A 26,581-nucleotide genomic window follows, 5' to 3' on the forward strand; every position below is an offset into this window, starting at 1 on the left:
TTGGGCCGCTCCCGCGGCATATGGAGGTTCCCAGGCTAGGGGTCGAATCAGAGCTGTAGCCACCGGCCTACACCAGAGCCACAGCAACGCAGGATCCGAGCCGCATCTGCAACCTACACCACAGCTCACGGCAACGCCGGATCGTTAACCCACCGAGCAAGGGCAGGGACCGAACCCGCAACCTCATGGTTCCTAGTCGGATTCATTAACCACTGCGCCACGACGGGAACTCCGAGAATGGAGCTTTTGAGGTGAACCAAGCAGATTTTGAAGAGCCTGCCATTAGCAAGAAGCAGAAGGAATCCCATCAACTCGAGTGATGGCAGCAATCCCGCAGCCACCTCCTCTTCATGAGCCAAGCAACACTTTCCAAGATGATGCAGCCAGAGACTCCCGTTGGATATGGGGCGAGCTGGATGAGGGAGCAACGTGACTTAGTTGAATGACCCAACTGCTGTACATGCTAGAAAAGAGCTATCTTTCTGTTGAGGCCGATGTGGACGATGACAAATACATGACCATGTCCCCTCAGGCGAGACTTTCTCAAGGTCATTTCAAAGAGGCCCTAGAGTGTGGAGACTGACTACCTCAGATACGTCAGATGCCCAGACATAACGGGCAACAGTGGACTTGGCACTGAAGTCTCCTGAATATTTTAAAGAACTGGCTTTTATTCCCCTATGAATGACAATTCCATAGCACACGATGGTGCATTTATCTAGGACTGACTTATTTACCAGCAACTAAAATGTGAAACTAGCTGGTCCCTAAAGGCAATTTTGTCCTTCCCTGCCTGACGCTTTAATAAATCACCCCAATCAAGGAGGTCGGGAGGCCCCGGGAGAAGGTACCCCGTTTGCTTTCCATATCCTCACATTCCGCATGAACAAGCGTTTTCCATTTAGGGCCTGTGATGAACCCCTTGAGACCAGCTGTGTGGTCATGTGATTTCTACTTTCTGGGGCCTGGCCATGTGTTTGCCTTGGCCGACTATAACAGGAAACTTTCTTTGGCTTTTGGGGGTTTCAAAAGTTAACGTCCTGGGAAGGTTTTAGAAACGGGCCCCTGACCAAGACAATGTTTCTACTGTAATAGAACATAGCAGGGACGCTTCTCCCGAGCACAATCCTTCTCCTTCCCCAGGCACATTTCTGAGGAGAGCAAAAGAGACTTGATTTGAATGCTCATATTTCTACCCATTCCCCTGTTGCTGTGAGAAATGTGGGTGGGCACGAAACACTCTCCTCTTGTGGTGACAAGCCAGGAGCCTCAGAAGATGCCATTTCTTTCCTGCCAAATAGGAAACCTAGGAGCTGCTAGGAGAAAAAAGGACTTAGCATGGTCTGGCCCTGAGGATGAACACAGCTGCAGCTTATGTTCCAGTGGTGATGGTGGTGGGGATGGGGATGGTGGGGGGATGGGGATGGTGGTGGGGGGTGGTCATGCTAAGGCCAGAGGGGCCTTTCTCCTGGGCGGAGGTGTAGGGAAAGACCTATAAACTATGAGACTTAGTGATTCATCTGGAAATATAGGCCATGTACAATCCAGTCTTGGGCTCCCCAAGCTGGGAGTTCAAGAGCAGCTGTAGATCTCCTGTAACTAGCTAGCTCTGCAATGGAAGGGAAAACTTGAAACCACGAGTACCTCCTGAGAATTTTAAAAGCCAACAAGAGGAGCTCCTGTCATGGCTTTGAGGAAACAAATCTGACTAGCAGCCATGAGGACGCAGGTTTGATCCCTGGCCTCGCTCAGTGGGTTAACGATCCGGCACTGCTATGAGCTGTGGTGTAGATCACAGATGCAGCTTGGATATGGCATTGCTGTGGCTGCGGTGTAGACCAGCAGCTATAGCTCCGATTCGACCTCTAGCCTGGGAACCTCCGTATGTCGCAAGACAAAAAATAAAAAAATAAAAGCCGACAAAAAATGAAAGCAAAGTTGGCATTGCAATAGCTGAACCAAAAGTTCCTTATTAGGTGTCGGTATTTTCTTCTACTCATACGCTTTTTTAAAAAAAAGAAAAAATGAGGGCCCCTGTTGCCAAGCTCACTAATGATTATGATCTTAGAGGGCATTCTTCTTAATTTTTAAAAACAAATCACTAACTCTTTTGTTATGCCTTCAATAAAAATTTTACAAATCACATCACCACTCACCTCATTTGACAGCTATTCTCACTCTTTACCCCAACAAGGAAGCCATAAGGAAGCTCGACATTCCACTGCTTGCTTCTGGGGTCGCAGGAAATTGGGGTCCTACTGTACAGCACAGGGAACTATGGACAGCCTCTTGGGAGAGAGTGTGATGGAAGATGGTATGAGAAAAGGAGTGTGTGTGTGTGTGTGTGTGTGTGTGTGTGTGTGGCTGGGTCAGCATGGTGTACATCAGAAATTGACACAACCCTGTAAATCAACTCTAATTTGAAAAAAAAAAAAGTGAGACCATTACCCTACATTTTGGACTGTTTTCAAAAAAAAAGATTACTTCTTTGTGATGTTCTTAATGGAAATGAAGAGAATAAAATTACCAATAGCACTTTATCATGAAGTTAAGAAATTGAAGGAAAATGTCCTAGTGCCCATTCTAGCTGGAGCCCCAAAGAGAGAGACAGAGAGACAGAGACAGAGAGGGGAGTCCTTGAGCCTCAGCTGTTTCACTTGTGAAATGAGAATATTAACCTAGGTGGGTGGTGTGATTACAGCCGACGTATGGTTCGGCATGTAGTGGGCGTGTGTGGCTTATCAAGCCCTCTCAGGTCCGTTATGGAACCGGCTGAGAAATAAACAAAAACATTCCCTGGTGGATGCTTCACATGAACTCTGTTAAGGAGACACTATGCTTGTTCCCATTTTATCAAGAAGGAAACTAAGGCTAAGGCAGGTCAACCCATTTGCCCAAGATCACACAGTTAGTAAGAGAAGACCTGCGCTTCTTGCCCAGGACTGTGGATGTCATATTCTACGTTCTTTTCTAGCATCTACTTTCCCCAGAATTAGTACGCACCGCAATCTTTCCATGGCATCATTGAATCACAGAGATATCACAACTGGAAGGAGCTCAAGAGATGATCTACTATCCATCTCTTTTCACAAATGAGAACAGCGAAGTTCCAAACTGGGGAAGCGGTTTGACTGGGATCCCACAGAAAACGATTGGGAATAAGAATCAGAGCATACGAGCCCAGGAGGGACCCTCCCCGACCCCCCCACCCCCACCCCCACCCCCCACCAGGTCAAGCTGCTCACGCAGCTCAGAAGGGTGCGGCCTAGGCTTCCGCCACCTGACCCAGGGCTGGTCCTCCTCTAGCAGAAGTGCGTGACCCACAAACTGGAAACTCTGATTGGCCCAAAGTTGCACTGTTAGTTTCACCAACTTCTAAAATAGAATCTGGAATTTCCCCCAATTAATGAATGTAGGTAATAAGCCACAGTAGTATTAGCAGGCAGTAGTCGTCACATGCAACCAAGAGAAATTACAGATCTTTGCAAATCACTTTAGAGGGGTTGAAGATATCTTCAAATGTCATTTATACTCACAACTCTAAAATTACAGTCATTCATGGAGAACAGACTCATGGTTGCTGGGGGTGGGAGGAAGGGAGAGGGACTAGGAATTTGGGGTTCATAGATGCAACTATTGCCTTTGGAGTGGATAAGCAATAGCATCCTGCTATATAGCACTGGGAACTATGTCCGGTCACTTGGGATGGAGCAGGATAATGGGAGAAAAAAGAATGTGTACATGTATGTGTGACTGGGTCACCTCGCCGTGTGCAGTAGAAAATTGACAGAACACTGTAAATCAGCTATAATGGAAAAACTAAAAGTCATTACAGAAAAAAATAAAATTATAGTCATTGTTCAAAACTGCTTGGTAAAGAAGTACATATGCTACCGAATCACACACGTGTTTGTTAAAACATTTCATAACTGTTTCAGTATTATGGTTCCCTGTCTAATCTCCTGTATTTTATACATTTAAAAACCTTTCTGAAAGAGATCACAGAGGGGGCCAGGGCACAGGACCTTCTGCCCCACAATAAATGGTGCTCTTAGTTCCAGCAAAGCGAACCTCCAAGGGTGAACAGGCACACACCCATCACCATAGCAGGACAACTCGGAGCTCTCCTGCAATAGCAGGCCATTTGCAGGCTTGGCTCAGGCATGAATGAGCAGCAGCCATGCTAGAGGAACTGCAGTCGAGCCATCAGGAAAGAAAAGGCAAGACCAGATTCTTCATTCTAGCAAGAAACGACTGTCCCTGGGATTGTGCAAAGAGTGCAACATTAAAATAACTTGTCCCATACACAGCATCTATGTTCCGTAAAACCTTCCCACCGAGGTTGGACATTGGGAGTGGGGCGGGGGGACTAATTCTGGATACTTGAGGAACGTTTCTCCTTTGTCCCATCACCCTGTCCCTTACTGGCCCCTCCCCTCCCCTTTGCTGAGTCTTGCACAAGGCAGTTGGGCACACAGGGAGAGAAGGGGGTCCTTGCCTTGGGGGGGCACTTAAAACTGTGAAAACTGTGCATTCTCTCTAATCTCCCCCATCTTCAAATGTTTATTTTTGATCTAAGAAATAATGCTTTGTTCATGCATTAAATCAACACATAAATTCCCGTCGTACCAGGATCTGTGTTTATATACATTATTCCCTCATCTAGAGAGAAAACACTCTGATTTCCATGAGAGAAATTCCCACAGAGTAAGTAGTAAGTAAGAAATTCCCACAGAGTAAGTCCCTGTAAAGGGGTGGCCAGGTGTAAAGTACTGGAACAGCACTTCACAGTCTATACAGCACTCATGAACATCACCCCAATTAATCTCCATGACTCTGTCTGGCAGGTGGTTATATCGCTGCTTTAGACAGACAAGGCGATAAGATCATGCCCCTTGCCCAAGGTCACAAGGGCAGCCAGAAGCACAGCTAGCACTTGAACTTAGCTCTCTCACCAAGGCTCCCCACACCACCCAACAGTTCCAGTTTATCTGGGTGAGAGGACAGCACCAAGAGCCTTGTCTCACCAATGGAGGACATTCTCATCCAAATCCTCAGATGCATGTCTAGAGACACCCCCCAAGAGAGACCTGCAAATCAGTCCTTCCCGTGATTGGCTTTCCGCTTTACCCCTTTTCCCCTCGCCCAAACTGAACACGGATGGAGGATCCCATTGAGCCAACGAAGGCTGAGGGATGAGGGGAGATCTTGCTCCTGTCATGAATCATTTCAGAAGGCAGAGCGCTGACTTTTCCTCCTTGGATACAACTCTGCCAACCAGCAACTGAGTGCACGGTCCCATTCCAAGATTTCTGAGACACACAATCACTGGGACTTCAGATGGGCAAAGTCAATGGACAGGAGTCTAAGAATTTCCCACTTGGAAGCACAAAAAATGAGGAACAGAGAAATTAAGAGATGGATCATTTAAAAGTCCCTGCCTAACTTTCTCTCTGGATATAACTGTGGTTCCTATGGCAGGCTGATGGGAGTGAGCTAACCATATGTCATTTGGGGAAACTTTCAATTGCCTAGTTGTGTCCTTGACTGAATATTTGCAGATGTGTTTAGTACACGCAAAAGAGAAGGCCACTCGGAGCCATGACCAAGGGCCTCATCATCATATTAACAAATCCTTCTTTGGCAACCAAGAGGAGCCCTGCAAGTCAACGGCTTTCCCCTAGACTGGTCATCCTGTAGGACAGGGAGGAACAGAACGAGAGAGAGAAAGCGAGCAAAACCATGTTGTCCTTCGAGGGCCTGAGCCAGGCTCCGGGGTGGTCAGTCTCAACAGGCACACTTTCTGCAAGAGAAGTGGCCCAAAGGCATGGGCTGGGGAAGGAGAAGGGAGGGTAACTGGCTCCCCAGGTCCCCAGGTCCTCAGACCCGGCATGAGACACTACTACCGGTCCAACACATGCTGAGTTCGTCCAGATCTTCCCGAGCAACCCTGCCTTCACTAACAATGCATCACACCAGTTGAAACACGGCCATTGCTGTGAATTGCTACATCTACCCACAAAGCTGCCTGGGAGCCTGTGGTACTTGAAAACGATGGCAAAGCCAACAATTTGGTCCAATCTCTTCCTTTCTTTCATGGTCACTGAAGGCATTGCACCTGCCCTTATCTCTCAGTACCATGATACTACTTACCTGTCGGTCAGACAGCTGCTGCCTGTTCCACCTGACACATCAGAGAATGGAGAAAAGCCAGAGCTGGGAGGGCCAGCACCTAGACCCCCACCCTCATTTGTTTTGCCTATGGGAAAGTAGAGGCTTGTCTGAGTCACACAGAAATTCAAGGGCAGAACTGAGACTAGAATCCAGGTCCCTCAGGGCAGGGGCTGAGCTACCACCTGCTCACCAACTGCCAGTTAATACTAAATGCACACAGATGACCCCTTCGAGTAAGTGGTGTGTGCCACGGCCCCTTGGCAGAGCCAAGACCCGTCACTACCGGCCTCCTCCCCCTCCCAAACCTGTCCTGGGAAGCCCCGATGGAGCTGTGCCTCAATTCTGAGTAGTATTTGGCAGATGGAATTTCCTGGACCCGTGTTGTCCCAAAGATTCCCCAAAGTTAATGGCACTGGAAATATGCATAAATTAATGATGACTGTAGATGGCAGAATCTCAAGGCAGGCAAAGCCATAAAAATCTAGAACAACCTTCCTTGGGTGCAAATATAAAACCTTCTCTGGGAACATCTCTGGAGGAAGACGATTTCTATGACATGGAGTTAAAAATCTACATCACCTTATTCGGAGCTATACAAGGGTGGACTAATAAATAACACATAAAATAAAACAGCACTTTATGAGGAAGGCTCATTCTATATTTCAGGCATTTTCCCCCTCTTAAGTCTGTTATTTAATAAGGACACTTTTAGCCACAAAATTTCTAGATTTATTCAATATTTTTTATGTGCTTTACAAGGTCATTAGAGAATTTATTTGCTCTTTCCCTTACAGATTGGAAGGTGGGCAGTGATATATGAGGTTTCACATTTTATTTATTCACCAAACTGTTCCAGATGTGATCCCATCATTTATCCACTGACACATCAAACCTGCTAGGTGCCCCGCACACTGACCTCCTCCCCACGTTCGCTTTCATGCTCTTAAAGTTATAGCCCGGCTCACTTCGATGAGAAGACAAGAGAATTGCTAGTGGGGGAGAGGTGGTGGTGGGAGGGGGGCGATCGAACTTCAGTAATAAAAAATTTAATTGCTCGGCTACAATGCGAAAACCATATCCAGGTGGAAAACTGATCCAGTATCTTTCGCCCCAACCGCTGCTTCCCACTTGCCCCCTGAACAGGGCGGCTACGTGCCTCCGATTTGGAATGTGCAGGATCTGAATAAACGGAATTGAGCAGGTACTAAATCATTTCCCCCTTCTCCTGGTGATTTGTCACCGTAATAAGCATTCTGAGGGTGATGGACCTTTTATTACTATACACTGTTAAGCAGGAAGGAGGCTGCAATGTATTCCTGGTGCTCTTTAGGGAAAATAATTACCCCGTGCAGACATTTTTTAAAAATATCGATTTAACAGAAAGAGTTATATTTAAACCCAAGTGCTTATTTAGTGCAAAATATGAAACGTTGTTATGTTTGTATTGGAGATACATACCAGAGTCCATGACATGCAAGCCATACTTTTTTTCTTTTCTTTTCTTTTTTTTTTTTGTAGCCACGTTTGCGGCATGTGAAAGTCCCAGGGGCAGGCATCGAACCCGCACCACAGCAGCGACCCGAGCCACTGCAGTGACAACACCGGATCCCTAACCTGCTGCCCCACCAGGGAACTCCTGCAAACCACACTTTCCCTAACACCTCCCTACATATTGTTTGGTGAGGGCAAAGGGAGGAAGGGGGGTCTTAGCGGCAGAACCCCTCTAAAATGCCAGTTCTACATATACTGCGTATAAATACCATAGGACCAGCCAACAGGTGAAGAGCACGTTAGAATTTGCCACACAATGTCATATGCATCACCCCCTCTGATGCCCCCCCAACAGCCCTGCTAGGGCTTTGGGGCTAATGGTATTTGGCCCATGTCCCAGAGGAGACAGACTCAGAGAGACTGACATGAGGACTCAAAATGCAGCAACAACAAAAAAAAAGCCTAGTACATGGGACATACTTATACTAAAAAAGTATTCACTGTTTCTTTGAAATTCCAATTTCACTGGACATGGCGTATGTTATCTGACAAACCTAAGTAGAATGGACTGCCAAAATGAGATGTCTGAACCTCTTCTTGCCCCCACCGGAAAAGAAATGTATGGCTTCCTTAAGAAAGCATGGGTGAGTTCCCTGGTGGTCTAGTGGTTAGGATTCGGTGCTTTCACCACCACGGCCTGGGTTCAGTCCCCGGTCTGGGAACTGAGATCCCCATGTCAGGCTGCTGTACGCTGCAGCCAAAACAAACACAGAAAAGCACAGGTGATCTGCCCACAGTCCCAGGGTGAGGAAATGGTGGCGCTGATAGTGCAGGTTGTGTCTGTGACGTCTCGACTGAGGCACGTTCAATTCTCCCCTGCTTCCCCAGAGGCAGGAGAGCTGGCACAAGCTGTGACACGCTCAGCCCAACTAGGTGGGAAACGCTTCCCTTGGGTCCTTGAGGTCCCCACGCAAGGACAACGCAATGCTCCAAAGACCGCTTTGGTGGCGCATCCCCCACACCTGACCCAACAGGACACCATCTGGACGCCACCCAGCCCAACAGCCCAAGCACCCAGACGGATGGTTCTCTTAACGTGGGCCCAGGAAAGTGCACACAGTCTGACAACTACGTACAGAAATGTGCATCAAAGCAAATGCAATACTATTTTCTGCTCAGCGGATCAGCGCAACACGAGGCTTCGTTACACTGGGTGCTGGTGCAGGTGAGGGCAAACGGGACGCTCACACAGTGTTAGTGGAAGTGTGAACAGATGCCATCTTCCCCGGCAGCAACCTGGCAGTATCTACGGCGACTTAGAACTCACATATCCGAGGCTCACCCAACCCTAGCCACCAGCCACCGGCCACAAGGCCCGGCTGGATAAACGCGTCATGCCCTTGTTCAGCCCACAAATAACAGCACCCACCGTTAGCACCAGGCACTGGGCCAAGTTTACTTCCTTTAATCCCGCAAAGTCAATGCCAGTATTCACCTCATTGTGCTCATGTGGCAACTGACACTCAGAAAGACTCAGAACTCACTTCGGATCACACACCTAGGAAAAGTGGAGGAGCAGGGATTGGAACCCAGATCAGTTTTTCCCTCAAGGCTGCTCTTTATCCCATTCCACACTCAGCTCAGAGGAAGAGCCAAGAGGGGAACCGTGGCCACAGGTCCCCAGGAGAGCCGGAAATGGCTATTCCTCTCCCTGGTTGGCCCGTGGTGTTTTCTCCTGTGGTTCAGCTGCTCAAGCTTAGTCACTACGACAGGAGGCTGAACAGAATCCAGCGTCTCCGAGACCCTCCTGGGGTAAAGAATTCAAATGAATGAAGGCATGAGTAACAGATTTCTGCTCACCAAAGGAATCCATTTCTTTGGTTTCAATCAACACGTATAACAATCTTTTTCATTTTAATTTTTATGGTCAAGTCATTTCATCAAAAGCAGATGACAGCTTGATGGTATAAACGGTAAATTTTGAGGTGTCAGCCTGAGGAGACGGCGAAGACATTTCGAAGGACTGACACTATTGTGAAGTGATCAGGAAAAAAATATTTTAAAAAATGTTCCAGTTACACAATTAACCCTAAAGGTAAGAACGATGCCACCTCGTTAGGCTGGTTTGTTATTTCGGGAAGGAAAGGATGAATGATTTTAATGAGCAAGCCCGGAAACATTTCAACTCTCCTCCCAGGTAAAAAGCAAAATCAAAAAAGGAAAACTGGGAGTTCCCATTGAGGCTCAGTGGTAACAAACCCAACTAGTAGCCATAAGGACACGGGTTCAACCCCCGGCCTCGCTCAGTGGGTTAAGGGTCCAGCGTTTATGTGGCCCCTAGCCTGGGAACCTCCATATGCTGCGGGTGTGGCCCGAAAAGGCAAAGAAAGAGCGGAAGGAAGGATGAATTTACCTACGGCAGTTCAATTTTTTTTTGTCCTATGGATCACCTAACATTTCCGAGCGCGCACCGGAGTTATTCAGCCAGGGCCTGTTCAGGGTTGCCGGGAAAATTACATGCGGCCATGAAGGGACAGGCTTCATGCTCTAGACAGCACTGTCCGCAACCGTTTTCACCCCTGCCACTCAGACTGTCAGCAAGAGGGATCACACCTGCCAAGGTCAGAAGGCCAAAGCTGGCACCGCCCAGGAAGACATCACCAGGCTGCTAAATTCAGAGCGGGTACAGCCCCCCCAGATCACAGGTGCCGAGTTCTGCAAAGGTTTCTCTTGCGCAGAGCCGGGGCTTTTGAGGTGCTTCGTGACTCACCAAGACAGATGACTGTGACCCAGCCCCCTTCGCCCTGGAGCCACTGGCGGGACAGACCCAGTGAGGCACGGGGATGCGATTCCATGGCTCAGGGGCAAACCGAGTCCGACAGAGGCTAAGCTGCGCGTCCCTCTTTGCGCAGTGAGGAAACGTGTGTCCAGCAACTGACACGCTGGGAAAAGCACAGGACCCGGGAAAACCTGGCTGACACCAACTCAACACCGTCCAAGGCCAGAAAGCCCCTTGTCACGCCAGCAAGTTTCCTACCTTCGAGAGGTCCCCTCGTTGTCAGCTTGGGTGTCCGAGGGCAGGCAAGAGGCGATGGTGGCCCTGACTGGAGCAGCCGGCTGTAGGGACAGATCGGAGAGGGACAGTTGAGAACCATAAGACGAGTCCTCGGCTGCCTGGCTGCCTGGTCCAATTTCAAAGGGATCAGAGCAGCAGACATTTCTTCTTAACAGTGGGTGGCACAACCTGACTGGAACTCGAGGTGGGGGGTGGGGGGGATCTACCACCTTTATTTATCCTCCATAGCGTGAATATCCACACATTTCACTCCTGCGACATCATCTATTTGATTACAGGGTGCCGCCCTAGGATTATGTAATATACAATATAGGGCAATGTATCCTCTTGCGAAAACATTTTCTTCTTCTTTACAGCTGCACCTGTGACATATGGAAGTTCCCCAGTCTAGGGGTCGAATCAGAGCCGCAGCCTCTGAGACCTACGCTGCCGCTTGCGGCAATGCTGGCTCCTTAACCCCCTGAGTGAGGCCAGAGGTTAAGCCTGCATCCTCATGGATACCAGTCGCATTCCTAACCCACTGAGCCACAACAGAAATGCCTATCTTTCTAAAATTTGAACGGTTCAAATCTCTGAAGCACACCTGGCTCCCAGGTAAGGGATGGTGGACGTGTGTCGCCCACTGGTCCACAAGCTGGGCTCCCAAGCCAGGCCGCCTGTTTCTAATCCAAGCTCTGGGACTTTCCTCTCTAAGCACGAATGAAAACAGTGGCACCTACTTCCATTTCGGTGGGAATTAAGTGAACAAGCAAACATGAGGTGCGAGAAGGTGCTTGATGTTATGAAGAATGACCTGGGGACGAGTGGCATGAACCTGTACCCTAAGAGCGATCAGCCGTTATCAAAGACGTAAGCTCGACAGACTCCAGTGACCCCAGATCCTGGACGGGAGCCAAGGGAAGCATTTACTGGTAAAACGACACACATCCACTGCCATCAGGTGGGGCTCCAGCGTTTGAGACCTGACATGTTCTTTGGGATCTAGACTTGACTCTACTGTCAACTGATGCTGTGGCCTTGAGCAAGCCCCTTGCCCTGCTCTGGCCCTGTGGAAAGGAAGGGGTAAAATTCAATTTCTAACAGCTGTCCAGCTTGAACACACTGACTCCAACAGAAACACAGTTGCAGGAGAACAACTGTGCTTGGGGACTTGAAAACCTCTCGCTCGCCAATTCCTGGGGGCTAAGGCAACGCAATCCTTGTTTTCATAACCCAGAGCTCCGTCCGGGGCCAGATCAGAGCAGCAGATGGACAGACCCAACTCCTAGATGTTTGTAATTGATCGGGACACACTATAATGAAGTAATTTTCTTGTCTTCATTCTCCATGTCAGCAGGGATCTGTCTGCCACGCAGGAAGGGTGACAGAGTAATCTGAGCCGCAGCTGAAAATCTGCTTTTTCTCCACAGTTATTCAGCCTGCCACGAGCTGGGGCAGGTGGTGAGAAAGAGTCCAGACAAGCAGGGGAATTTGGCTGCTCTCAGAATATCGTACAGGAACTTTAAAAATTGAACTGATTTATGCTTTGTAATGTTTTCAATAATGTGTAAATTAAGTTAGAGTTTAAATCTGGGCTAAAGGAGAAATTGTATATGTTACCAGTCATGAAAGGGCCACAGGGGAAAAAAAAAAAAATCTCGTTGTATTGGGAGCATTCCCACTGCTGCATCAAGAATCCCACTTTGCTCCAAATTACCTGGCCATCTGAAAACTCCCCTGGGGCTTATGAATTTCTGGGTCGAGGCCAAGGGACCGCCACTGCACACCTGATTCACCAGCTCTGCAAGCTCAGGGCTCTGCCATGGCCACTTGACACAAGCCTCCATCTTGTCAAATGAGGCATGGACTCCCCAGACCCATAATCCGCCCAAGCCAGACTCCAGACTAGGAAACAAAGCCCATTTCCAGTTGGAACCCGTGGGGAAGATGATGACGAAATCAAGACAATGATGCCTCCAATGCCACAAAAGTTGCGTGCAGTCCCCTGGTGGCCTAACGGTTAAAGATTCAGTGTTGTCGCTCCTGTGCCGCGGGTTTGATCCCTGACCCGGGAGCGTAGCATGCCACAGGCAGGGCCAAAAACAAAACAAAAGCAAATAAAAGCTCTGGTAAAGGTCAAATTGTGTGACTCAAAGTAGCTAAGGCCCTAGAATGCCAGTGGATCTTTTTTTTTTTCCCCGAGGTTTAATTATTGTGCACTGTTTTGATCTTAGAGAATGTTACAATGGCTAGCTTTGAGACAAGACAAAGCATGACAACAACAAGACCAGTTGAAGATAATATTGAAGCAAAGAGCTGGAAAATAAAAGGGTATCACAGACTTACTCGTGGTAGTCCCTTTGTCGGTACACCCAACCCCACAAGTCCTCCCAGAAGCCCAGAGAGACTGAGTTGGTCACCGAAATACATTTCTTTTGTTATTGGTCTGATTTGAGGTAAGTGTAATGAACATCCCTGGAGGCAACATGCTTCTGCTTTGCAAAACCTCCAGCACAACATCTGTTGGTCCTGCGAGAACCTTCTAATAGGATGTGGCCAGCTTATCAAAACGCAAGGACAATTTGACATTTGAATTACTAAAACCCCTCTCTAGAAGTTGGCATTCTAGCTAGTTCTGAAGAGGACTAGCTGCTGCTTCATATCTGAAGTGCTGTGAGTGACAACCGTCGGTAGGGGATAAAGTACTGCATGGTATACAGATGTCACCTGGGAACTCTGACCTTGCAAAGGTTACTGCTATTAGAATCTTCCATCAGAGTATTTGAGTTATCGTATGTGAAGGAGAAGAGTAAACACCACGCAAGGACTTTACCTCCTCTTCTGGGGAAGCACTTAATGCAGTTTCAGTTGTGTGCAGGATAGCGCCATCATGCGAGGCAGAAGTATGACCTTGTTATTTTCTTCATTTGGAGATCAAGTGTGGTTTACAAAGATGTGTACGGATGCCAGGTTGACCACGCGGTGGACTTGTGATTGCTCATTTGAAGTGTCAATGTGAATGGGCCATGGGGTGACTGGATATCTGGTTGAACACTATTTCTGGGTGTGTCTGGGTGCGTCATGGAATTGGAGACGTGTGTCAGATGTAGGATGGGCCAGGACTTGAGGAAGTCAGAGAGAAAGTGATGACCACGGATGGAGGAGTCCAGAGAAACGGGGTTCTGGGGGTTCCCGGGTGGCCTAGCAGTAAGGATCCGGTGTTGTCACTGCTATGACATGGGTTCGATCCCTGGCCTGGGAACTTCCACATGCCATGGAGGTGGCCAAAAAAAAAAAAAAAAGAAAGAACAAAACAGAAATGGGGTTCCAGCCGTGGGAGGGGGCCATCTAGAGCTCAGGCTCTGGATACAGTAAGAGTGGCTATACCTTGGGTAAGGACAGTGGCAGGTTAACAACATGTATAGGAATGATTAGGTCTCAAACACACTGGTGAGACAGGCTTGGTAAGGAGAAAGCAGAATGGGTAAGCCCTCGCTAAAGAGTCCATGCCTGGAAACCTTGACCCACAGCAGCACAGGTAGATCCAGACAAGCCAAGGAGCCAGTCTCACGGCTACTGGCTCATACATAGGCGCACAGATTCTAGTCATACAGCCAAGCCCATCAGATGCGGGCTTGGTTGGTGGTTATTAATGGTGATGCAAGCCTGGCATAAATACAGAATTTGCGCTCTTCAAAGCATTTCTTCATCAGTGAATTCATTTTTGCCTTCATAGGAAGTCTTCAAACAGGGAAGGCAGGATGCCTAGAGAGAGAAGTCTTTTTGACCTAAGGTTACCCAACCAGCCAAGGACAGAAGAAAGTGGCCCAGCCTCTCATCTCAGATTTTTTCCACCAGTCTCATGCCCTTTTAAAGGAGTAACAGGCACAAAATCAGCCAGCTTTCCACTGGCAAAGAGTTCATTTCCACAGGGGTGCTTGGAACCATGGCCCCTCATTTTCCAATAGGCCTGCAATTTTAAAGACTGGATTCTGATGAGAAGAATCTGGAGTCTGACAAAGGCTAATTACAGCTAAAGGATATGAAACCTGGGAACTCAGAAGAAGATTGCCCCTCTACTGCCTGGGCAGAATAATCAAGAAATTAGCAGAAAGTGAGAGCGACCATAAAGAGGCACTAGAGGATAATTGAAGTATTAAAATTAAAGATGGGCTGGCAAGTGGTCTATCCCTTGAGGATCCGGGCCATCTTCTTCACTATCAGGCCATTACAGAGTAGGAGAGCTTTTCGACAAGGCGGCAGGGGCTCTGTAGAGGGGTTGTCTCATGAGCTAGAGCCGGGGCTGGAGCCGAGGGACACTGGCTAGTGGGTAGGCTTTTCCGCATGATACGTGGGGGCCCTGGATGGGCCCCGCACTTTTAGGGTTTCCCTGCCAAAGTAGAGCTATCCAGAGAAGGTCCATCAGAGAAAGGAAGGGTCTGAACTCAAACACAGGAAAGCCTTTCAGCATGGCCAGGGTTTTAGCACATGGGACAATGGTTCCAGATGGGCAGGCAGTAGGTTCAGTTATTTTAGTGGGGTCATCACAAGGAGAAGGGACTATATGTAGTCATTAGACTTCCGGGGGAAGAGCTCAAACTACACTTAAAGCATTTTAAACCAAGTGCTGTTGAGCGCCTTTGCCGCACCACGCAACAGCCAGACACTTTCCATGCACGGCCTCCCTCTAATCCTCAGGACCATCCCATGGAGTAGGTACTACTATCCTTCTTTTAAAATAAGTAGAACTGAGGCTTTTTCAAAGACAAAGGGATTTGCCAGGGGTCAAGTGAGGGGAACCGAATCTTGGTTTATGTTCTGTGTCTACCATAGCCAAGGCTCTTTCCATTCGCTCACACAGATCTTAATTTGACAGAAGAGACACTCAACATGGAGAGATGGGCAGCAACGGAATCCACGCTTCATGGGGGAGTGAATTCTCTGTCATCTGAGGTAGTCAAACAGCAGCTGGATGAAAACTGCCAGGTGTTGAGACATCAGGTACGAGGTAGACCACATGGCCTCTGGCATCCCTACCAATACTGTGCTGTTTGGACCTGGCCACCTCAAAAGCACATGTGAAGTGGGTGGGACACATGTTACAAATAAATCCCTGATTGATCCTCACTAACTGGAACGAGGAGAGATCAATGACTCACAAATCATTCTAAATCCTTCTTTTAGCCTCCTAATCCAGAGGCTATTTACTCCCCACTCCACAAAGTTCACTAATTTGACAGCAGCCTTCTGTTTTCTTGCCCTTTAAGACAAGGTAGAAAAATGTCCATAGAGGAAACGAGGGGCACATGGTCCAAGCTGGATACCCAGCTTAGCACTGAAAACAAGGGCAAAAAGTCCAGGGGGAAAGAAAGTGAGATGGCATACCCTGACACAGGACATATTAATATATCCACCAATTGACCATTTTCCAGCAGGCACAGGGTCTTACTCTAGCTAATACATCTTAATCTTCACCATCTAGCTTCGTCATAGGATCCTTAAGAAAAATACCATTTCCACTAAACTACCTCCAACTCCCCGTCCTGTCATCCTCCCAAGGAATTGGGCCCCAACATTTCCATCTGCTCTCTGGCCACCCTGAACTCTGTGTGCTTGGAAAGTGCTTGTTGGCTGAACCTTAATGTGAATTCCGACACAATTTCACTGGTCCTGTGATAAAAGCAACCACTTCTAAGTAAGTAGCCTTGGGAACACAAATACACACGGAGGTATAAGCAATGTTATTATATCTTCGTATCCTGCCTACTTCTCCAGAAGGACTTTAGGCGATTTAAATACAATATTTTAGTGGCAATACAATGAAACCAAAATTGTTCAAACAAGAGTAAAAAAAGAAAAGTCAAGGAGTTCCCGTTGTGGCTCAGTGGAAACGAATCTGACTTGCATCCATGAGGACACAGGTTCAATCCCTGGCCTCGCTCAGTGGGTTAAGGATCCGGTGTTGCTGTGAGCTATGGGGTAGGTCACAGACGTGGCTCGGATCCCGCGTGGCTGTGGCTGTGGTGTAGGCTGGCAGCTGCAGCTCCGATTTGACCCCTGGCCTGGGAACCTCCATATGCCATGGGTGCGGCCCTAAAAAGACAAAAAAAAAAAAAAAAAAAAAAAAAGAAGAAGAAGAGCCAAATAATAATAGGGAATTGAGGGGAAGAAAAATGATTATATGGGAAGATCGGGGTCAGAGGTTGCAAACTCTACGGGGACCAGGGAAGTAGAAGAAATGTGCAATCCCAGATAGATTTGAGATAACTGACCGCTGTATTAAATGTCTATATATTCTACATGTACATATATTCACCTCAAAAGCCATGCGATTATTTTTAAAGACAAAGCTAGCTGAGTGTAATTCATCTATAGGCAACATTTGGGCCCCAGTTTGCAACGCTTATGTAGGAGAAGAGAAGCTGTTTGAAATGAGCAGCAGTTGGACTCCGAGGTTCCTGGAAGATAAGGCAAAGTTGGAGAGATGATGAGGGCCAGTCTGTCAAGAAAGACAACCCGTTTCTTATTTCAGAACTTTAAGAAAAATGTGTTGCCTGGGTCTTTGCTTAGGAGGAACTTGCACCACACAATGAATGGTATATTTCACAGGACTTTTACCCAAGAAATGTACTGCTATTCCACATATGGCGTCTATTATGTGGACCCTCCCCTTGGGAAAATCAAATGTGTAACGTTAAGCAATAGTTCCGTGAGGGCAATTCCACTGGGGGACAGAGTGATAGAGACCAGGTTAGTAGCTTCCTGGAGCTCCACTGCGATATAGGGACAAAGCTTTGCAAATTTGGAGGAATTCCCTAAAACTGGCGCTCTTGAATATCAATGGCTTCCTCTGGGTTTTTGACAGGAACTGTAATGCAGATAATTCAAACTAGAGGTCCTGAGAGATGGTTGGAAAGAAGGGGAGGTGCTCTTCAATGTTGACAGAAAGAGGATCCATCTCTAACTCAGCAGGAAGGTAGCCAGAGTGTCACATGCAGGCTTGGAACTGCACTCATCTCAAAGGGCAGCTTCCTTCATGCATTTGGGATGGACTGTCTCTTTCCCCAGGCAGCCTTTAGCTGCAGCACATCTGTGCATACCACAGACACACAAGAGGCCATGATCACATCCATTCCTACAGCTTTAAATACCAACTCTATGCACTTGCTTTCCCAATGGATGCCTCTGATCTAGACCTCTTCCCTGAGCTGCAGACTTGCGCAGTCAACTGCTCTCTCTACATCTCCCCTTGGATGTCTCATAAACAGCATCATAAACCTCTCATAAGTATCTCTTCATGGACAAAACGAAACATGTTTTTTCTTTCTCCATTTATTCCTCTCCCAGTCCTGTCCACCTCAGTAAATGGCATCGACATCTCCCCAACTGCTCTAGCCAGAAACCTGAGAGAAGTTGTTAACCTTTTTTTCTTGAGATCATACTAGGGCATAGACGAGAAGCACCTGGGCCTTGAACCCCAAGGCCACTTGTAAGCAGTTATGTAAACTTGGGCAAGTCGTTCAAAATCACTGGTCCAGTTTTCTCATTGGCAAAATGAGAAAAACAATACACACGTTTTATAGAGTTTTAGAATGATCAAATGAGATAGGGCACAGTAAGCTCTTGGTGTTTTAGCTGGTACTTAGCAGCACGTGGTCAACGAATGATCACTGTTATTAGCCTCCATCTCACCTTGTATTTTCTCGAATAGCAGTCTTCTTCCTCTGTAAAATATAGATACTACAGCCTATCATACAGGGATATTTGGGTGATTAAATGAGAGGAAGCACATACAGCACCTGAGTGGGCAGACCCTCAATAAAGAGTAGCTTTTATTAGCGACAATTTTTATTTTTGCTGAGGCATCAAGGAGAAGTAAAAAGAATTCATTCATTCATTCATTCATTCATTACTCAACAAATATTTTTCAAGCATCTACTAAATGTCAGGTGTTTTGATACATGCTAGGAATAGAGTGGTGATCAAAATGAAGATCCTTGCTCGCATGGGAGTTGATTCTCCAGTAAGGGTTTGGGCAGACAATAAATGTAGCAAATTAGGTCATTACCTAGTATGTCAGTTGCTGAAAAGTTCTACTGGGAAGAATAATGCAGAGAAGGAGAATAAAAGTTTGGGAGAGGGGAGGATTATAATTGTAAACAGGATGGCCGGGGAAGTCCTCCCTAAGAAAGTGATATTTGAGTAAAACCATGAAGGAGGGGAGGAGAAACCTGAAGAAAGAGGACTCTAGGCAGAGTAAAAAGTACTTGCTACGGTTCTGAGGCAGGGACAGGCCCAGCAAAGGAACAGCAGAGGCCAGCAAGGCTGAAGTGGAGGGAGTGAGGAAGAGGATGATAGCATATGAAGTCAGAAAGACAGCAAGGAACATGGAGGACATTTAAGGATCCTTGTAAGGACTTTAAACTCTAAGTGAGATGGGGCTAAAGTGGAAATTTTCAACAAGAAACAGGATGTATGTTAAAAGTTTCACTCTGGCTGCTCTACTGAGACTAGTCTGAAGGGGACTGGGGTAAGAATGGAAGCAGGGGGTCCAATCAGGATGCTACAGCAAAAAGACAAGCCAGACATGATGGCAACGTGGACCAGAGTCCAGAGTGTTATCACGGAAGGTGGTGAGCAGCGTTCAGATTCTGGATATATTTTGAAAGTAGAGATTACAGGGTTTGCTGACTGGCTAAAGGTATCTCAAAAGAAGTCAACGATGATTTCAAGTTTCAGAGTCAGAAACAACTGGTTTCAAATCCCAGCTCCACCACTTACCTGCTGTGTTTGAATTCAAGTGGCAAATTATGATCACTGGAACAAGGCCCCCGGGAACCTAAAACCCTGAGAGGTTTCTTCTCCTCTCAGAAGAACTCTGGTTCCAAGTAATGGGGAACAAAATGAGAGATCAAGAACAAAGATGTTTGGAAAATCCTTAAACTCTTGGAGATGAAATAACACAGTTTTAAATAATCCATGGGTCAAAGAGGCAATCTCAGCAAAGTAGAAATACATATTTAATTGAATGAAAATATAGTATAACAAAATCTGTGGGATGCTGCTAAAAGGGTGCAAGAGGAAAATTCATAGCGCTAACCACTTATTATAGAAACAAAAGATCTCAAATCAATTATCTAAGCTTCTATTTCAAGATACTTGCCCAATGCCATTAATCTAGCAAGTGGCCAGGCCAAAATTAAAATATGGGTAATCTGTCTCCAGATCATGCCCCCCGCTCACAGATCCTTCTCACCTTCTCTGGGTCTGACCCCTGTTCGGCTTTGTACTTCCATCTCTGTTCCTGTCTTAGCCCTAAAGCTGTTGCCTTGTTTTAAACCTGTTTTTTGCTTTGACCTTGGCCCTATACTTTTAGTACAGCCCATTGGATCCTTAACCTTCAGCTCTATCCACCAGGACCATACATCACACCCATTCCCAGTGCCTCACCTTGGCCCTGTGGGCCTGACCCCTTGGGACTGCTCCCTCCTCAGCTTCCCCACCGGGGACAGGATAATTAACAAACGTTTCCTTACATTTCCATAGGAATTTTAGGATTGGCTTGTTCATTTCTGCAATTGATATAAGTTTAGTAGTGATTGCATTAAATACGTGCCTCAATATGGGGACTGTTGCCATTTTAACCATATTAAGTCTTCTAATACATCAACATGGGTTGTCTTTCCATTTATGTAGGTCTTTCTTTCTGTTCTCCTGTATATAGACTTCTTGGTTGAAAGACTTTTTTCTTTCTCTACCTTGAATATATCATCCCACTATCTTCTGATGAGAAATCAGATACTAATTTTACTGAGGATCCCTTGTATGTGGTGAGTCACTTCTTTCTTGCTACTTTCAAGATTTCATCTTTGTCTTTCTCTTTCAACAGTGTGATTATGAAGTGTCCAGGTATGTATCTCTTTAAGTTTATCCTACGTGGAGTTCACTGAGCTTCTCAGGTATACAGATTAATGGTTTTCAAAAATCGGGCAAGTTTTCAGTCATTATTTCTTTCTGCTCTTTAGCCTCTCTCCTCTCCCTCTGGGAGTCCCGTTATGCATATATTGGTAGACTTGGTAGTGTCCCACATGTCTCTGAGGGACAGAGGTCCCTCGGGTCTCATTTTTCTTCTTTCATTTTCCTTTCTTTTCCTAAAACTGCACACTTCCAATCTGGGGAGCCTTATATATTCCTTACAGACATCTCACACTCCAGCCTGTCCTCCAAACCTTTTCGGTTAGTCTAGTGTTCACCCCCAATTGTTATCCATTGCCTCAAGAAGCAAAGACTAAAACATTTTCCTGTAAATGTTTCTGACATATACCCTAGGGTATCAACTTTAGCACTGGGTGACTTCTGAGTCAGGGGAAATAAAGTGAAAGCTTTTGAGGAGGTCCTCCAGGGAACCACAAGACAGATGAAATAATGACAATTCTTGGCTTTAAATCTGTCCTGCTCCCTCCAGAATCAGGAATGTGGGCTGTTAACCACAAGGCTACCTCTGAAATGGGTAGTGGGGAAATGGGACTAGGGGAAATGAAAACACCATGAAGCTTGCTGTTCTTACTGAGATTCAGTTGTATATTTTTAAACATAAATGCCCCGCTGGGTTGATGAAAATATTTATTTAAATCCTACAGTTCCAAAAACATTGATTCTGATAGTTTCTGCCATTTTTTCATTCTTTTTCTGGAGGGGCAGAATTTTAGATTTCCTTATTCTGACATTTTGCTGAAGTCACCTTTCATACCATTTTTTGAACATCTTATGTGTTACAAACACAGAAATATCTACTTTTTCTTTTTGGCTGTACCCATGGCATGTGGAAGTTCCTAGGTCAGTGATCAAACCCAAACCAGAGCAGCAATTCCAAATTCTTAACCCACTGCAGAACAAGGGAACTCCAGAAATATCCATCTTTATAAAGATCATACCTTTCTCAAAATCTTTTAATATGGGTATTATTCTCCTTTAATAGATGAGGAAATTATGATGAAAATGTCCTAAAATTGAGTCATAGTGATGATCATGCAACACAGCAAACTTACTGAAAATCACTGAATTGTACACTTAAAAAAACACAACGAATCTGAGGCTCAGAGAAGTTAATTTGCTCAACATCACACTTGAAGTTGCAGAACCACAATCTAAATCCAGACCTGTATGATTCAAAAGAATATTTTCTTTCCAACTATGTCAGCTCGCCTCCATGGAGAAGTCAAGTTGAAACCTGCTAAATTACAATCAAGGAAATTTAGGAGGGTTGCTACTGATTGAGGCTGGAAGTGAGCACTGTAGATGGGCTCATGTTCTCACAGGGACTGAATACACCCAGAGGTTCGGTTCAAGGTATATCAAATGGAATGCCAAATGGGGAGTGTATACTTAAGATGCAGCTGATGCCCACTGTAAGCTGCTCCATGCACTTGCTACATGGCCATTCTCCTGGCTTGCCACAGGCAGTCAGTGTCTGTAAACCTGACCTCTGTCTCCCTGTAATTGTCCTTGAGGCCAGGCCTAGCATCTCTGGCTGCCTAGAGGAAGATCCTAGAGGGCCTAGAAGATTTGATAGAGTACTTCCTCAGAGAGCCCTTCCTGATCTTTGGGCCAGAACAAATCCCTTAGATTCATAGGCTATTTAGAGTCTAGGGATCTATCGCTTGGAGTGGTTGTCAACACTGCAATTTTACATTTATCAGTATGAGTATTGATTAGCAGTTCCCCCACAAAAATGCCAGATCCTCAAGGGTAGGGACTTGGACTCTCTTTTCACCTCTGTGCCAGTGCCTGACACATAGAAGGGGTTCAACAAATATTTGTGAATGAATGAGCACAGGAATGAATGAATAGGAAATCCAGCTTCCTTTCGATAGAGGCTGGTCTTGTATCTCCCCTTGAAAGGCTGAAATGTTAACATAGAGAGAGCACTGGTAAGAATAAATAAGGCAAAACATAGTAGAAATGGACACCAAAGAGAATGGTTAAATCATTCTGCCAGGAGTGAATCCAGGTTTTGTTTGGCATAAATCTTACACAATTTGAGGGGACCCTCTTTAAAGAAAAAGTATTCTGCCTGAATTCATAATTGCTAGGCTTCCCTCCCATTCACAGACACAGGCACAAGCCAGCAAGCACTTTTACCTGAGTGAAAGCAGTTGAAAGCTTCTGTTAAGAAGCCCATGCAGGAGTTCCCATTGTGGCTCAGCAGTAATGAACATAACCAGTATCCATGAGGATGCAGGTTCGATCCCTGGCCTCGCTCAGTGGGTTAAGGATCCAGCATTGCCACGAGCTGTGATGTAGGCTGCAGACATGGCTCAGATCCCGAGTTGCTGTGGCTGTGGTGTGGGCCAGCAGCTGCAGCTCTGATTCTCCCCTAGCCTGGGAACTTCCATATGCCACGAGTGAGGCCCTAAAATAAAAAAGTCAAAGGAAAAAGAAAAAAAAAAAAAAAAAGAAGGAGCAGCCCATGCAGAGTCCTGAGGTGAACACCACCGGGAGCCACAATCCCTGGGTGTGGTGCAGAAAGGGAGCATGTGACCTCCAGCAGCCGTGGAAAGGAAAGTATAAGAACACTGCTATTCCCTTAACAGGTACTTAACAGGTACTTAAAAGGCACCTGGCAGTGTTGCCTTCCCATTAACCTCTCTGGACTCCAGGTACCCTAGGTGGCCTACTGTGATTGTCCCAAATTGTGGAGTGCTCAGAAGAGTCTTCTGGTTTCCAGCTCTCTACGGGCATACAGAAGAGAAAACAAGCCTTCCTTTTGGAGAGAGAGAGACAGACAGACAGACATATTGCGATGACTAAGGGGAATCCTGAGAACAGGAAGTGCACCAGAGGCATCACCTCTGCACATGACGCATCACAGATACTCAGGAAATAGCTGCAGAAGAACTTGGGGCTTGCTTAGCAATCACCAAAGCTTCCTTCCCTCTCAGACCAAAGCTGTATCTCTCTGGTTTAACTGAGCCACAGAATACGAAGTCCTCCTGATATTACTTGAAAATAGTAGCCTTTGCAGCAATTGTGCCATCAATCCAAAGGACGTGCCTCCCTCTGTGAACAGCAAGGCCAGAAACAAATAAATGGCCAGTGAACAGCATGAATCCCCGGTGACAGGGCAGCCCAGAGGAAGGGATAGACTTCAGCAGAGTCACATAAAAATAAAAATGGATGGGCTCTGTTCTGCAGCAATCTGAGCTTCAGCTGCTCGGGCATCTAAAAAATGGCTTGCTGGTCTTCTTCAATGTCAACTCCTTCAGAGCACAGGCTACTTGTCAAGACTTTCTAGTGGAAATATAACCATAAATGGATAAACTTCCCAAAGGATCCCCGTATCTTTCACCAATAGCAAGGCAACCAGAGCTGTCAATTTCTGCAATGCAGGGCTTGCCCGCAGCCCAACGTTGTCATCTACTCCAAGGACAAAGAAGCACCAGGGCACTGGACAGGGGCAGGAGTGGGTCACCCAATTGTCAACACCTTGACCTTGCTTCTCATTTGTCATCTCTCCATTTATGTTACAAAGTGGCAGGCAACTCCGTGATCTCCTTGTGGGCAGAGATAATGTCTTATTGTTTGCAGTGAAGGACCGTGAATACAGCCTGGAGGAAGATGTGCCCTTGGTAGCAGGGAGGGGCACATATAACCCAACTCAAATGCACTGTGATCAGTGTGGTGATAGAAGTGGGCAAGGTGTTATGCCAACACTAAAAGAAAGCACTTACTCTCAAGAGATGGTGGGTAAAGTGGCATCAAAGAGGAGATCTGAGATAGGAAGAGGAAAGGGTTTTGCAGGCAGAGGCAGGTACACGGTCAAAGGCCTGGAGATAAGGAGGAACAGGATATGTTATGGGGACCTAAAGAAACTTCGTCTGGTTAGAGAGCCAAGTCTAGTCTGACTTGATGGGGAAGAAACAAGAGACAAGACTGGAGAAACAGGCTGGTGGTGATGCCATGTTAAGAAGCTTGAACTGGAGTCCCTGCCATGGCTCAGCAGAAACGAATCTGACTAGCATCCATGAGGATGCAGGTTCGATCCCTGACCTCAGTCAGTGGGTTAAGGATCCAGCGTTGTCATGAGCTGTGGTGTAAGTCACAGATGCGGCTCGGATCTGGCATTTCTGTGGCTGTGGCGTAGGCCAGTGGCCACAGCTCCGATTCGACCCCTAGCCTGGGAACCTCCATATGCCGCAGGTGTGACCCTAAAAAGACCAAAAAAAAAAGTATGAATTATCATTGCAATAATGGGAAGTTATTGAAAGGTTTTGATCAAGGAGATCTAGCTGGTTAGATTTTCATTCTAGAAAGATTCCCCCCTGGCTTCCAGAAAGAGTGGAGGATGGATTAAAGGAGGAAATACTCTAACCACCTGGGAAGATTGTATTTTGGGTTTTTTTTTTCTTTTTTTATGGCCACACCCAAGGCCACACCTGAGCCAGGAACTGAATCCAAGCAGCAGTTGCGACCTACAACGCAAGTCCGGTTGCAAGTCTAGCAACACCGGATCCTTTAACCCACCTCACTGGGCTGGGGGTCGAACCAGTGCCTCCACAGCAAACTGAGACACTGCAGTTGGATTCTTAACCCACTGTGCCATGGCAGGAACTCTGGGAAGACTGTCGAAATAGCCCAAGTAAGAGAAAATGGGGGTTTGAACTGAAAGAGAGTGGAGAATGGAGGAAAAGTAGACAGACTCAAGAGGGTTTTCAGGAGCTATATTTAGCAAGACATGTGGGCTGAAGGAAAAGAAACAGGGCTGGGCAGCTCCATTCCACAGGGCTGAAGTGGGAGACTGGGGGAAGTGTTTGGAAGGAAAAGCAAGTTCAGGTGTGGATCAAGAGACTGCCCCTACCAAGAGGTCCAAGGAGGCGAAGGCTAGCAGCAGGACTCAAGGAAACGGACTGTTGTTGGAGTCAGGGAAGCTAGGGTCTGGGGTAAACACTGTGGAGCCAGATCCAGCTGGCAGGAACTGGAAGGTGTCACAGACTGTGTCCTCACGGAAGCACTAGCTCCTATGGGCTGAGGAAGAGAACCCCAAATCACAGCATGCTGTTCCATGTTACCTGTTCCAATCAAGATATAACCTCAGGAACAGGAGCAAGCCAGAGCCCAAAGTTGATGTGCCTCAATATATTCAGCTGGAGGAGACAGAGGCAAGGCAAGATTCCCTCTCACTGTGCGAGTAAACAGATAGCTCTTATTTGTCTACAGCTAATGGCAAGGTTCGATGGAATGAAACCATGAATTGGAAGGTTTCTCCATAATTCTCAAAAGATGGTGGGTCTCCACTCACTAATACCATCCAATCCAGTGGCATATTCTGCTCTCAATTATTTGACCGGATTTATAATTACATTGTCTACCTCCTTACAGTTTTTTCTGAGATGCTCTACTGAAGAAGAAATAAGGCTGTGGTAGAGAATAGGGGCCATGTGCAAAAACAGAAATGTACATGTCACTGTGTCCTCAGAAATCAGTGGTCAGGAGGGAAGAGAAACCTAGGGCAAGCCACACTAGAAGATGTGGGCTTCTGAGAGCCCCTGATTCACAGATCCGAGATTGCTTTGGGGCCCAGGGTTTGCCAGGCCTGATGTCCTGAGACCATGAGGCTTCCGGGTGCCAGAAAGGGCCAGGTGCCACACACGGTGGATGCCCTCCTGAAATGGTCTTCCCATCCAAAAGTCTCCTTGTAAATCCCAACTCAAATGAAAAAGTAAGAGCTGTCAACTCTGATATATTAGGAAGACAATTGAAGCAGCTGCTATTTGTATTTTATTTTTAGACATCTTTTTTTTCTTTCAGACTGATCACAATTTCTATAATATTATTCCTTCTTCTAGGTCAAACAACATCTGT

General features: G+C 46.5%; 1 protein-coding gene across 1 annotated transcript in view; it reads right to left on the reverse strand.

The window, feature by feature from the left end:
• LOC110257797 overlaps window positions 1-26,581 on the reverse strand; it is a 268,589-nt gene that overhangs the window by 171,067 nt on the left and 70,941 nt on the right. The window contains exon 3 of the mRNA XM_021080475.1: window positions 10,703-10,782. The gene's annotated coding sequence lies outside the window, so the exon portion shown is untranslated. The remainder of the gene's footprint in view (window positions 1-10,702; window positions 10,783-26,581) is intronic.

This window comes from Sus scrofa, chromosome X (assembly GCF_000003025.6).
Source record: "Sus scrofa isolate TJ Tabasco breed Duroc chromosome X, Sscrofa11.1, whole genome shotgun sequence".
Lineage (NCBI taxonomy): Eukaryota > Metazoa > Chordata > Mammalia > Artiodactyla > Suidae > Sus > Sus scrofa.